Here is a 13,726-nt window from a genome sequence, read left to right on the forward strand (position 1 = left end):
ATACCTACAAACGTGTGAACAGATTATAGCACCTACCTTTTAGAAAATTTAGCCCACTACGTTTACTGGCTAGGAACAGTAGGGATGGACTGGATCGTCACTTCAAGATAAGCCTCTCTTTTAAAATGTTACGTTTATAACATTTTGCCCTACGATAACTGCAGTCCTGCTGCTTAAATACTCCATTTTAACCCTTGTTATAACATGCTTGACCTGTGAGCCAATGTTGGGTAACCCACACACAAAACTGATCTTGCCTAACAATCTCTGTTTTATTTATTTCTCGCTTTTAAGCTAGTAAAATTTACAACGGTTCTACCTTCCTCCCAACCTTAGACCCGATCTAGCAAAGCACGCAGGTGTGTCTGTGTGTGTGGTAGTAATGGTGGTGGAAGAGGTGTTTTCTGGATCAGGGCCTTAATGCTCAGCATTTTAAGAGCTCATAGTACTGTAGTGAGCTCATCACTGAAGTGAATGTTCATATAAAGCTATATTAATTTAACAAAATGTATCCTAATAGATTACTACAGTGCGACAAAAAATTAAACTACACTTGTGGAAATAAATACAAGTAATTTTAACAATGTAATACTATAGCTTTTTTTGTTTATACGTTCATTTACTCATTAATTTGCAACATTTGATTATCTGCAGTGGGGCTCCCAGTCAGGGTTAGCTAGAAGATTCTACCACACAATGTCAGTGGAGAAAAATTTACTGCAAGTATCATCTCTGAAGTCCTGTCTTGTGAGACCAAAAACCCACAGAGGAATGCGCCACTAACATTTTTAGGTCAGGTTGATTTATATAGAAGGCTACATCTTATGGCCATTAATGTATCAATGCCCTTTATAACTAAGACAATAAATCTAAAATCTTGGTCACTACTTTAAGGAGCCAATGCAGTAACAACCTACAGGAATTCTTTGCAGAAGTAAGATTATTTGAAAGTTAGCATTTTGAATGAGACCTAACTACTCACTGTGGGATCTGAGTAACTCTCAGACAACGAGTTTATCCTCACAACGTGTTTGTGAAGTAGGGAAGTATCCCCATTTTACAGATGCAGATATTGAAGCCGAGAGAGATTATGTGACTTGCCCAAGGTCACACAGGTCTATGGCAGAGCTAGTTACTGAACCCAGTTTGCTCGAGTCCCAGACCAACACCTTAACCATAGACCATCCATCCATGCTCATGTGGTAATGGATGCATAATACACCACAGAAATCAGAGAAAAGAGACCTTTTAGGTCAAATCCCATCTACAAAGATACATAATTTATGAAAGCTGGACACAAACCAGAATCTCCAACTGTCACATCAGTTCTAGTATGTGCCTCATGTGGCTAGTGTGTTTAACAATTGATTCATCTGTAGCCACACAGAACAGTAAAATATTTTGCAAATAACTCTGCTCACTGGGCCCTCTGGAAAAAGCCTTCTAGTTCTCTGCAGGATTATCCTAGCAGCTTTTATTGAAAAAATAGTTGCAACTGATTCTCTTGAATATGAGACTGTCTAATGAGTCATTGTGGTTCACTGGTGCACAGGACAGAGAGTCAACAATCCAGTGTTCTAGTCACAGTGATTCAATGGCAGAGCTGGAACAACTCAGGCAAGTCACTTCCCCTCTCTGAGCTTTAGTCTGCTCTGTACAACAAGGCTCCTTATGGAAGAAAGGCACTTTGAAAGTGCTAAGTGCTATTAGTTAGTAGAAATCTTACTCCATGTGGTGTGGCCTGAGGCTCTACCTCTTAATTCACACAGGACTCTGCTAAACCTAGGCCAAACCAAATCCATCTCTACAGGTGGGACTCCACCTCCTGCTTTGGACAGGAACTCTGTCCCAATGCAAGTTTCTCACACCAGACCGAATGGTCATCTACTCATCTCTCAAGGTATCCTTGTGCCTTCTTTGCTGTGGCATCAAAGCTCTTGAACGCCTCTTTTTTTTCTTTTCCTTTTTTTTTTTTTTTTTTTTTTTAAACTCCTTGAACATAAAAGCAGGATTAATACCCTCTATGCCGCCTCTGATCTTCAGTGGCCTGGAGTGAATAGCCCTCATAAGTCTGTACATCATTGCGTAACGGTAACTCAACAGGAAATACTAGCGTTTTAGAAATCGTGTCAGTGGACTTGGTAACACGGAGGGAGGGGAGGGAAAGGAAAGCAAAGCAAACCAGGAGTTGAGAGCAACCAAGTCTCATCTTAACTACTAGATTCTACAAAGACACAAGTCCTTTTTTTTTGGTGGTGGTAGAGGAGAGCTAGGGAGGAGTGAACACTAAGGCAAGTTGAGTTCTATGGCACAAAAATTACAAGAGGATCTCAAGTTATTAATGAGCCAGACCACAGCAGCAATGCAGGGAACACACTGAGTACACAAAAAATCACTGACAATGTTAGATGCAAGAGCTTTTCAAAGGGAGAGCAGTACATCCTCACTGGACTGGCAAGATAAAGTTTGTGCAGTCCAGAGTCTGACAAAATACCTGACATCATCCTCTCTAACTTGTTAAACAACAAGTCATTGGGGAGGTCTTCTTATGTTCAGTTCAGGGCCCTATCCATTGGACTGCAGAACCTCTTCTTATGACCTGAACTTGACACAGGCAGAGGTTGTTTTGTTTTAAATCAGTACGCTGGTTTTGAGGGTAAAGATGCATCCAAGTTTTCTTTGAAAACTCATTTTGAATGATGATTTTGCACCTACCACCATTTTGATTTGAGCCTCATTTTCCAAAGTTATAAAATACAAACAATACTAAGGCCAGGTCTACACTACAGACCTATATTGGTATAACCACGTCACTCATTGGTGTGAAAAATCTACACCCCGGAGCGACGCAGTTATATTGACCTAACCCCTCCACCCCCTTGCATGTAGACAGCGCTATGTCAATGGAAGAGCTTCTCCCGGCTAACTTAGCTACTGCCTCTCAGGGAGGTGTAGTACTGTACGTGAAGACAAGCCCTTACTCACCTACCTGTGGCTGTGAACATCTTAAGTCCTGTAGCTCAGATCTTGCTTATGCTCAGTATCATTGTCTTCCCCAACCTCCCAGATTTTACAGCTGGGAAACCCGAGTCAGAGAGGTTGAGATCAACATTAACTTTGGGTGCCCATCCTTACACAACTTGGGGCTGTTTCTCTAGTGCTGATGAGCACCCCACTTTCACAGACTTCCACTTTGTAAAAACTGTGAAACTAAAAGCAATCTGTGCAGGATTCCCCCAGTATGGCAACTAAATATCTAAAACCAGTTGAACAATATTTCCCTGAGTAGCAACATATGCTTCCTTTTTTCAAAACCATCATTTTGGACTGAAAAAAAGAAGGGGGATTCCTTTTAATTAACTGTGGGTAATATCGAAAGTAAAATCTATTATTAGCATTTAAAAGGGAATGGCTTTTAAGGGAAGTATAAAAGCAGCTTGTTTTATCCAGTCTACCCTTTTCTTTCCATAACACCACACTCTGGTCCCTCCCATTCAAAAGCACAATAATCAAGTTAAGGCTTAGATTTAGCCATGAACACTTTCGCTTCTTTTTTTATAATCAAAAACACATGTGGGAAAGTTTCAGATAGGGGTATTACAATAATTCTCACTTTTCTACTGTATTTTCCAGTTATGTTTTTTTTTTGGATACAACAGGAAATCAAAGATCTTGACCTCTTGTGACTAATCTAGGTACTTATATGGCCATTACATGGATTAATTATCCATGGCACGTTTGCAAGATATTAATATCTGTTTATACAGCACCAACAGAGTGCTAGGGGCTTTTCATACAGGCATTACTACTATGCAATATCCTGGCCAATTTTTCATTTGGATAATTTCATTATGTCTATCTAAATTCCCCTTAGGTTTCAGTTAGACACAGTATCATTCATTTCCACCCATAACTTTCTGTAGTGGTACTGTGTGCTGTTAAGCAGTGACTACCCTTTAGTGGTGTATGCAGTGAGTCCTCTGGATAAAAAGTACTTCTTCCAGCTCAGTGATGGAGCACATTCACGAAGCAGTTTAAGAAATCTTGTATTGCTCTATGTATGGTGTGGATAAATAGAAGTTTTCAGTCCCCAGGGCTTTCCATTGGGCACCTATTACAAGCACTAATTCCATTTAAAAATGAAGAACAGAAAAATATATGAGAACTACAAGTCCTCTCTGGGGAACTGAGTAACAGCTGCTTATTTGATAGACTTCCACTTGAAAGGGCCAAGAAAGCCAATAGGCAATCACAATAAGCACACTTAAGTTACAAGACGTATGTAGTAGACAGCATTTTGACCAGCATATGTTTGGTATTATATTAGTCAAATAGGCCAGGATACAAATAATTGAATTAGAACTGCCCTACACACATGCAGAAAAAGCTACCTATTTAAAATAGATACTGAATGGGCAAAGGGCTGGTTTCTGATAGTCAGCTCTTGGAATAAGCAGCAACCCTAAATTACTGAATATCTCAGGAAAGCAACTTTCAAGAACAGCAGTTATAAATCCGCTAGGTCTGGATCTTATCTGCAGCAATGGACAAACCTCATGGTCATGTAGAGAGAGAGCGAGAAAGCGCGAGCGGGAAAAAACAAGTGCTCTACAGCCTTAGCTAACAGCCAGCTGCCCATTAGCTCATGCAGTAGAGGTTCATGCACTAGGCTCCAGACATCCCCAGTTCGATCCCGCCTGCCTACGAATGGAGTCTGTTGGTGTTACAGTCACACCACTGAAAATCTGGCATGGCAAGATTAATCTCCCCTGGCTTGTTACAGTTTTTCACTTGCCCCATGTCTTGACCCAACAATCAAAATGTAGCTGTTTGAAACGATGATTTTTAACACAGAAGGAAGGGTGTTAACAGACAAGACAACTAGGCAATGAAAAGGACCTGTTTCTAGAACCAGAACTAAAATACCCTCTTATTTTCTTCTACTATTACTTTCACAGATGACAACTTCCTCGAAAGCATAAGAAACTGGGACATCTGATTATTTATGGCAAGAAGAGATGGTCCCTTCCCTGTGGAAGTCAGTCTAAAGACAAATTAGGAGAAGGGGAACAAGTGTTATTTTAATACAAGTTAATTAGATGCACTATAGACAGCCTAGCAGAAGTGGGTCTCATAGGGTATGTCCATACTGCAAAAAACTAAACAAAAATCACACCACAACAGCGAGTCTGAGGCTGGGCAACTGATTTAGGCTCACCCGGCTCATGCTATGGAGCTATAAATAGCAGCGAAAACATTCCCACTCCCTCTGAAGCCTAGGATCTGAGACCCACCCCCTGTCACTAGGTGTCATAGCCAAAGCAGGAACATCTAAATGGCTATTCTTGGTCCCATAGCGCAAGCCTGAGTCAGATGACCTGGGCTCAGACTTGATGCTGTGGGAGGCTTTTCTGCAGTGTGGATCTATTCTAAGAGAGACATAAAGCCCCAGTTTAGCAGAGCACTTGAGCACGTGCTTAGGTCCATCCTATTCAGCAAAGCACTTGAACACATGCTTTAATCCCAATATGTTAGCATGTGCTTAAGTGCTTTGCCAAATGAGGGCCTAAATAAGCAAAGCGTTAGGTGTCAGTGCAAAAGGAGTTGGGAAAAGGCATGCATAAGGGCCATGTGGGAGAAGACACACAGGGTATGTGTCCACAGATATTAAATACCTGCAGTGGGCCCAGATCAGCTGATTTGGGCTCGCAGGGCTCAGGCTGTGGGGCTGTAATACTGCTGTGGAGATGTTTAGTTTCAGGCTCCAGCCCAAGCCCAAATATCTACTCAGTAATTTTTAGCTCTGCAGCGTGAGCTCGAGTCAGCTGACCCAGGCCAGCCATGGCCATGCCTCAGGTCTTTTATTCCAGCATAAAAATAAAACCTTTTTAGCAAAAACGCAGCAAAAAGGTTGATGAGATATGTTCCTGTTGATGTAAAGGACGGGACTCCTGCTCACTAGGTAAGTGAATTTGTCTATTTTAAATCTATTTCTCCAAGCACTGTGTATCTTTAGGGCAAAATAAGTCATTCTTTGTTCTGAGAAAGTGCTTCGGTGTATCACTGCAACCATGCTCTCAGAGGATCCCAGTGAGGGTCCAACTATTGAATTATTATTATTATTATTGAATTATTACCAGACCTATATGTTTGGCCAATTGTTAACTCAGCATGAAAGCAGAATGAAAACTGTTTGTTATATTTATTGGGATCCCAAATGACACCATTTTTCAGCAAGACAGCAGATGCCAGAAGTAGCTCAGAATGCCTGTTTTAATTCTCTTCACACAGTTCACACGCAGTGAAAAATAGCACACTATCAGAAGAGGACAATTTTATGTATTGCTCAAATAAAGTGAAGTGGCATTCCAGGTTTAAGAACTGTGTCATTTACCAAGATAAGGATTTAACACATTTGTTGCAATACAGAAACAAACATGCATGTTTGAATTGAAAGGGCTGATCAAAGGCTGATCAACCCTATGAAGGGGTGACCAAGAGCAACGACAGCATGCAGCACTTAAAACAGCTCTTTACATTTTTTAAAACACTCTACAACCACAATTAATCCTCGTATCATCCCTGTGAAGTAAAGTAATACTCATTTTATACCACGTAAAAACCGAGGCACAAAGTAGTAACTAGCCCATAGCCACAGGGGAAGAGCCAGGACTGTAACTTGAGCAATGGACTGGGAGCCAGGAAATCTAGTCCATTACATCATATTCCTTCAGACAGGAAATACTGCACTAAAGGGCTCAATTGCGTTTTCACACACTGTGCTATGTAAGACCAGCTAATGTGCTTGTGCACAGACATTAAGACAGATTTTACACAAGACTTAGGTAAATACATGTACTGTAGCACTACAGAAGCAGAACAAAAAAAATTAAGACATTTGTCAGCCAGCCTCTATTTTTAAAAGCATTTACTCACAGCCATTAAGAGGATTTAAATAATTCTGACTTTATAATAAATACAAGGATGATCTTTGGGAAGCCCTTCTGGAACTCACAGCTAGTCCAACCCCTTTTTCTACTCCCCCCAAAAATTCTAGTCACTCACCAGGAAATTCCTAACCTGCCCCAGGGGAAAAATAAGCAAACCCACCACTGAACAGATGTTGGGTGTAAGAATTTCACACTAACCTGAAATGTGACACAAGCTCCTTCAAACATAACTGTTGAGCACAATTTTATATGTTTGAAGAAGGCGGTTTACGTTTGGTCGGTTCCCCCTTCCTCCAGCAACTGCTGACGGAGCCACAAGTAACATTAGGTATGTGTGTGTTGCTCAGTGTGCGAAGGCCTCAGCAGAAGTGTGGTTTGATGATTTTGCATATCCTGGTGAAATGTGCAGCATGACTGAAGACACGTCCCCCATTTAAGCAAGACAGTGACAAAGGAGATTTTTTAAAGCATAGTAAGTATCTACATTGCTGATTGCCCCTTCGAGAATATAGAGCTGCCCTCACAAGTGCATGACTCGCAACACTGTGAATGGAGATAGAAGTAAAAACACACCAACTTTTTGTAACTGCAGGAAACACAGAGGTTTTTGGGGTTTTTTAAACACACTTGTATTACACATTTAGTAATTCTTAAACCTTCCCTTCTTGCTAATCCAACCCCCACACTTTTATAATTGGCAATCCAATTTAAATATGTGCTGAGAACATGAAAAACTCATACCTTGGCATACAAGATCTCTCATCAGTGTTAACAGCCCTACTGGACGTTTTTTCCAAGCTCCCTACAGGGGATTTGAAAGAATAAAAAAAAATGCAATTTAAAATATTTCAAAACACTTTTTAAAAGGATACTGTACCATACAGTTTACAGAGCAGTCATGGTTTTGGTTTGAATTTCAAGCCATTAACTATTTTGTTCCATCAAACAACTTTTGGCTACTGGAATCAAACTACCCCAAACACACAAAGGTGCGTTGGCATCACCTCTGGAATAATGCAAGTTTGATTGTTTTAACACACATTGAATAATAGATTCACAGATTCTAAGGCCAGAAGGGACCACTGTGATCATCTAATCTGACCTCCTGTGCCCACAGTACTTTCCCCAAATAATTCCTAGAGATCTTTTACAAAAACTTCTAATCTTGATTTAAAAACAGTCAGACTCCACCATGACACTTGGTAAATTTTTCAATGGTTAATCACCCTCACTGTTAAAAAATTACCTCTTATTTCTCATCTGCAATTTGTCTAGCTTTAGCTTCCGGCCATTAGATCATGTTGTACCTTTTGTGAGACTGAAAAGCCCATTACCAAATATTTGTTCCCCAGGTAGGTATTTATACACTAATCAAGTCACCCTTAACCTTCTCTTTTCTAAGCTAAATAGACTGAGCTCTGTGAGTCTATAACTATGAGTTATGTTTTCTAATCCTTTAATCATTCTCGTGGCTCTTCTCTGAACCCTCTCCAATTTATTAACATCCTTCAACTGTGGACACCAGAACTGGACACAGTATTTCAGTAGCAACTGTCCCAGTGCCAAATGCAGAGGTGAAATAACCATGGGTTTATCTTCAACCTTCCCAAGGTCCTCCAAGTCCCTAATTTTTCTCTCCCCTTTCACCTTCCAAGGATAGGCCATACTAGTCCTGCAGAGCTCCTCAACTCAGCAGACCTGGGCACAAAGACCCAAGGAAGAGCCTTGAACACATACTCTTCTCTTGGTACCTTTCTAAACAAAACCATTAGTGTAAAGTACATCCACGAGAGGCCAGGGTCAATTAGGAAACCTGAAAGTGAATACAGTTGCTTTTGAAATTGGAGACAATGTATATTGGAACAACAAGATTTGGAAAAGACAAATAGTAGAAAATAGTTTTATGGTATGACTTGCAAGCTCAGTCATAAAACACTTTATACAATTACAATTGCATCCGATGAAGTGGGCTGTAGCCCACGAAAGCTTATGCTCTTATAAATTTGCTAGTCTCTAAGGTGCCACAAGTACTCCTTCATACAATTACTGTGATACATATAATTAAGGAACTGAATCATTATCGTGGTCATTAAGCTCCTTTCTAAAGAGAAATTAAAAGTACAATGCTCCTAGACAGAGGTTTACAGAAGCTCAGAGAGCAACACACTTCCCCAAATTGCAATGGAACAACATACTTTTATAGCAAGCCTCAATAATTTGATGCTGTTCTCACCAGCCTACCTCCTCCCATTGTTCATTCTTACATCACATTATGCAAATGGCTAAATAAGCGGACACTATAGAAAGTATTGTGTTATACTAAACCAGTGCTACAACGTAAGGAAGGTTTTTACAAAGTGTTTTTATCAATTGCTTTATGTTTTGTTCCAATATTTACTCTCTAAAAAACTCCAAAGGTTTTTGTTTCTGTTCTTTTTAAACTTAAAATCAACTCCACAGTGTGAAGCAAAGGCCATGAAATATTCAGCTGCTCCATAACCAGATATTAGTCAGTCTTCTGAGCAAAAATCAATGAAACACACTGGCCAACCAACAAAGGCAATAAACAAACGCTGAATTGAAGGAATGCCAAGATACCATGCTTTCCAACAGCTGGATTTACAGATACAACATTGCTCTCCAATCCCAATGGAGCTGGGATAGGTCTTCAGAAGATTTCTAACCCACAGAACTGGGGAGGGCAAAACTGGACCTTCGCTTTAGAAGCTAGCAGGGCACATTGAGAGCTACATGATGCTCTTGCTTCAGAGCAAGTATTATAACTTCCAAGAATTACCTGGTTTTCTCCTTTCCCAACAAGCGTGCGCGCACAATTCACACTATCCTGCCAGTGTTTCAGACACTCAGGATAGCATGTTTTTTGCTTATTGCCTCCGCTCATGTAATCTGAGGGCTCCGGAAGTATCATTTTTTTTTACTCCCCAAAGTCTCTCTGTTCCCAAGTGCACCCAACAGCTCTAAAACCAAAATACAAATAAAAAGCCCACTATATATTGAAATCTCATGATATTCTGGGGCCTACCTCAATTTTTGAACCCTGGAGTTGGCAACACTGTACTCCATTATTGTCTGAGTCCACAACTACTCTGTATACTACAAACTTGCCGGTGTGAAATTAACACAGGCTACATTACAGGACACCACAACTTGTATATAGCTCTCTTTATACTGTAGTTTGCCCTGTGACTCCTCACAAACAAGACTTACAAGCCAAAAGGCACTTAAAGAAAAAAAAGACTGGTGGGTACTTAGGACCGTGGTTCTCAAAGTTTTTCTTATTATGGTACATGCTTCCGTATCAATTCACAGGTTATCTCCCATCCAACTGTCCCAATTCAAGTCAGGCAACTTCTCTGTGGCGCTTGGTTATCTGAAACAGTATTTAATAAACATCAAGGAGACAACATTAGGAAAAAATACAATAACTTGATTTAATGCCTTGGTGGTGACGACTGCTTCATTATATTCCCAGTATTTTAGAGCTGCTGTTTATTTCCTCTTTGTGACTAGGACTTCAGACTTAATACTGAATCCTCCTCCTCCCCGTCCCTCCCCATTGCCTGCATCCAATGTTCAGATTGTTAACTTTCTTTAAAGGTTGTGACCTTTAATTTTGGGAGTCTGTAAACTGAATTGCACTTGCCTCTTCACCAAAGAAACACTGAAAAAAACAAAACAGCTGTGCAGAGAGCAGAAAGAGGTTTAGGTTTTTTGAGTTTACTGGATCCCAAAAGCTCTTGAAAATGCAAAGAGCCAAATTAATTCTTAGTGTAAACCGGTCCAGATTGATTTGCAGAATCCTGAAATTGTGCTATATTTAGCAGGAAACTGCTTGAAGACTGAAAGATGCTTCATCACAGGAACAGCTGCAGCTCCATGGACCACCCACAAGTGATGCCATGAACCACAGTTTGAGAACCACTGGTTTAGCCCCACAATGTAACTTTGGGCCTATTAATAAAAATTTTAAAATTTTAACCTCCCAGCACCTCTTTATAAACAGCCCTTTTAGAAATAAACGTATTGAACATAAAAGCTTTCACCTTAAAAAGATTCTCTTCAGATCCCACTTCCTTATACTTAGCAACCACCTCCCCACACACAGGCTACATCATAGCCGTCAGGCTTCTGGTAGATGCGTGAAAAGGATTTTCTTTGGAGCCAAGCAAGTCAACTGCTGAAGCTGACCACCACTAGAAACTCCCTTCCTGGAGCCGATTGTATGGCCCACACAGCACTCCTCGCCCTTGGCTGTCCTGGAGTACAGTCAGACTGGGAGTTAAAGAAGAGAGCCACATCTGGGTTACAGTGTGATGTGGGCCCGGAGTCAGAAGGTGAACTGAAATTGCTTTGTCTTAGCCTAATTTCACCAGAACAAACTGCAAAATAATCACCCAATTTTGAGGAGTCTGTTTCTCCCTCACTGTGCGCAGGCCACTACCATCGCTGTCAGCGGGAGTTTGGGAAATGGAACAGTAAGTATTTAGTGAGCACACTAAACAGGGTCAGAAACACTGAAAAGCCTTGGAGGCACTCTGGTTAGTTCATTTATTTTCTCTTTTTAATGTTGTGGAATTGTAATGTTTATGTTGAAACAGGACTATGTTCCTCCCCAAGCGCATGCACCCAATCCCATGTCCAAGACATCAGAGTAAGGGTATTTCAATTTAGGCCTTGCAGGGATGAGACTGTCAACAACACTCAGCACTGGCCTCCCTCTGCTCCCATTGACTTCAATGGGAGTAGCTTTAGGTCAGCATATATTTGAAAGTTCCATTCTACAAATCACCCTTGTCTAGCACTCCTCAAGCACTCTCATCCTAATGGTATTTTGTTTGCAATGTAGATGTGACAGCCCAGTTATAGAAACGCAGAGATGCATTTCCTAGAATGGCTGTGATGCCACTTCCACACTATAAATAAAACATTCTATAACCCTGGCTTCCCTTCTACCCCACAATGTGCCCTGGTTAGTACTGTAGTGTTGATGGGACATTGTACTTGTGCCTGGATAGAAAGGAAGAAATACTTCTTTATATCTCAAGCCATGGTGATCATCAGCACATTCAAAAACTGGGGGTCATGTGTCTTTTTATGTGTGTCTTAAAATTGGGTATTTAGATGGCTAAATGTTCGCAAATGCACGTACAAAACTGCACTTGCAATTAAATGATAGTATGAGAATAAGGCACAAAATTATTATTAAATAATGATACCTATTTCTTAATTAGCACTTTTCCTCAGTAGATCTAAAAGTGCTTCACAATCTTTTTCATGTATTGATCCTCACAACACTACTCAGAGAGAACCATTATTATCCTCATTTTACAGACAGGGAATTAGGGCACAGATAAGCTAAACGACTTAAGTCACGCAGGAGGGTCCATGCTGGAGCAGGGAAATAAACCCGTCCCCGCTATGGCCTAGGCCAGTGCTGTATCCACTGGACCACTCTTGCTCCCAACTTGGAGCCTCTCTCGGGGGGTGGAGGGGGGGCCCCCGCAGGAAAATCAAGGTCATGGACTTTCAGGCATACAAGCCATTTGTATTTAGTTCAATAACATTAAGGCAAATTCTATCCCTGAACTTTACAGGACAGGGCCATATCATTTCTGTGGTGGTATTTCTCTCACTCTGTCATCCAACCGTCCAGCCCACTGAGGGAGTCTCCATATTGATGATGATCAGCCTAATTATGATTTACAAGTCTAGTGCTTTTGAAAGAATACGAGAATCCTCAAGCACTTACCACCTTGCTTTGGGTAACATATACCTACAATTCAGATATAAGCCTAAAATGACCCTATGTTTCCTCTCTAGTTACCAAGCATCTTGTAAAACGCCCTTGGTATGCACATCAAAAAGGCATCAGCAGCTCAGAGCTGCATTCCAATCCAGTCTTCATCATGTCATGTTAACCAGCGGAGAACCTCCATGACCACAAACTCCCTCGGGGCAGCTTTCTCTGTGTTAGTGCCACTGCCGGTTTCTTTAGAAGTTTCAGTTACTAGCACAAGTTAATTAATATAGGTGTAACTTTTAGTTTTATACAGAAATTCCATAGAAATAATTCTCTTTTAATGGACTCTGACACCTACTGTTTGTCAACCACCAGAAAATGACAGAAATAAATCGATTGTTCAGAGATACCTGCATCAAACACTTTTTGCCAGTCTGTGGAGGACAGTAACATTCTCTCTTCCCATGAATCATTGTAAAATCAATGTTTAAATAGCCTGCCTGCTGTTCCTCTTGTATTGAGCTTTACTAGTCAAAGATGCATGGTATGCTGTTGCTTTTGTCCAGAGTTATTTGTATCAACCTTTCAGTAGCTAGGTTTATTCTCAAATCCAGATACGCTTCCAAAGCCCCGTTCTTTTCCTTTCCCTTCTGCAATACCATCAATTTCTTCCCAATAGAGACATTCACCTCTATTGCTGTCCCTTGATTTTAAGTATCTTTTTACACTATAAGGAATATCCCCCAAGGCCCAAACGGCAGTTGAATGGTCTACCTCCTACTGAAAAATCAATAGGAGTTGGGTACCTAACTGCACAAGTCTATCTTTGAAAATATTCCTCATTTTGTCCATGCCCTTCCCATCTACTACTGAATTTGTTTTTACAAATACATTGAATTGTTTACATTTTCCCAAAGTGCAAATTTGGTAACAGATGGGATGCTTTTCATAATCTCTGGCCTGCAGTACAGAGGGCTCAGTTTGTATCATTTGTCTCTACCAACAACAGCTATTT

The 13,726-nt window shown here is 40.7% G+C and overlaps 1 protein-coding gene across 5 annotated transcripts in view; it reads right to left on the minus strand.

Annotated features, from left to right (window-relative positions):
• The window catches only part of RAP1A (RAP1A, member of RAS oncogene family), a 68,690-nt gene that overhangs the window by 25,758 nt on the left and 29,206 nt on the right, over window positions 1–13,726 (minus strand). For 2 of the 5 annotated variants that reach the window (XM_074935945.1, XM_074935944.1), the window contains one exon: window positions 7,692–7,752. The exons of the other annotated variants lie outside the window; for them this stretch is intronic. The gene's annotated coding sequence lies outside the window, so the exon portion shown is untranslated. The remainder of the gene's footprint in view (window positions 1–7,691; window positions 7,753–13,726) is intronic. 5 annotated transcript variants of the gene reach the window in all.

The sequence above is a fragment of the Natator depressus genome, chromosome 21, assembly GCF_965152275.1.
Source record: "Natator depressus isolate rNatDep1 chromosome 21, rNatDep2.hap1, whole genome shotgun sequence".
Lineage (NCBI taxonomy): Eukaryota > Metazoa > Chordata > Testudines > Cheloniidae > Natator > Natator depressus.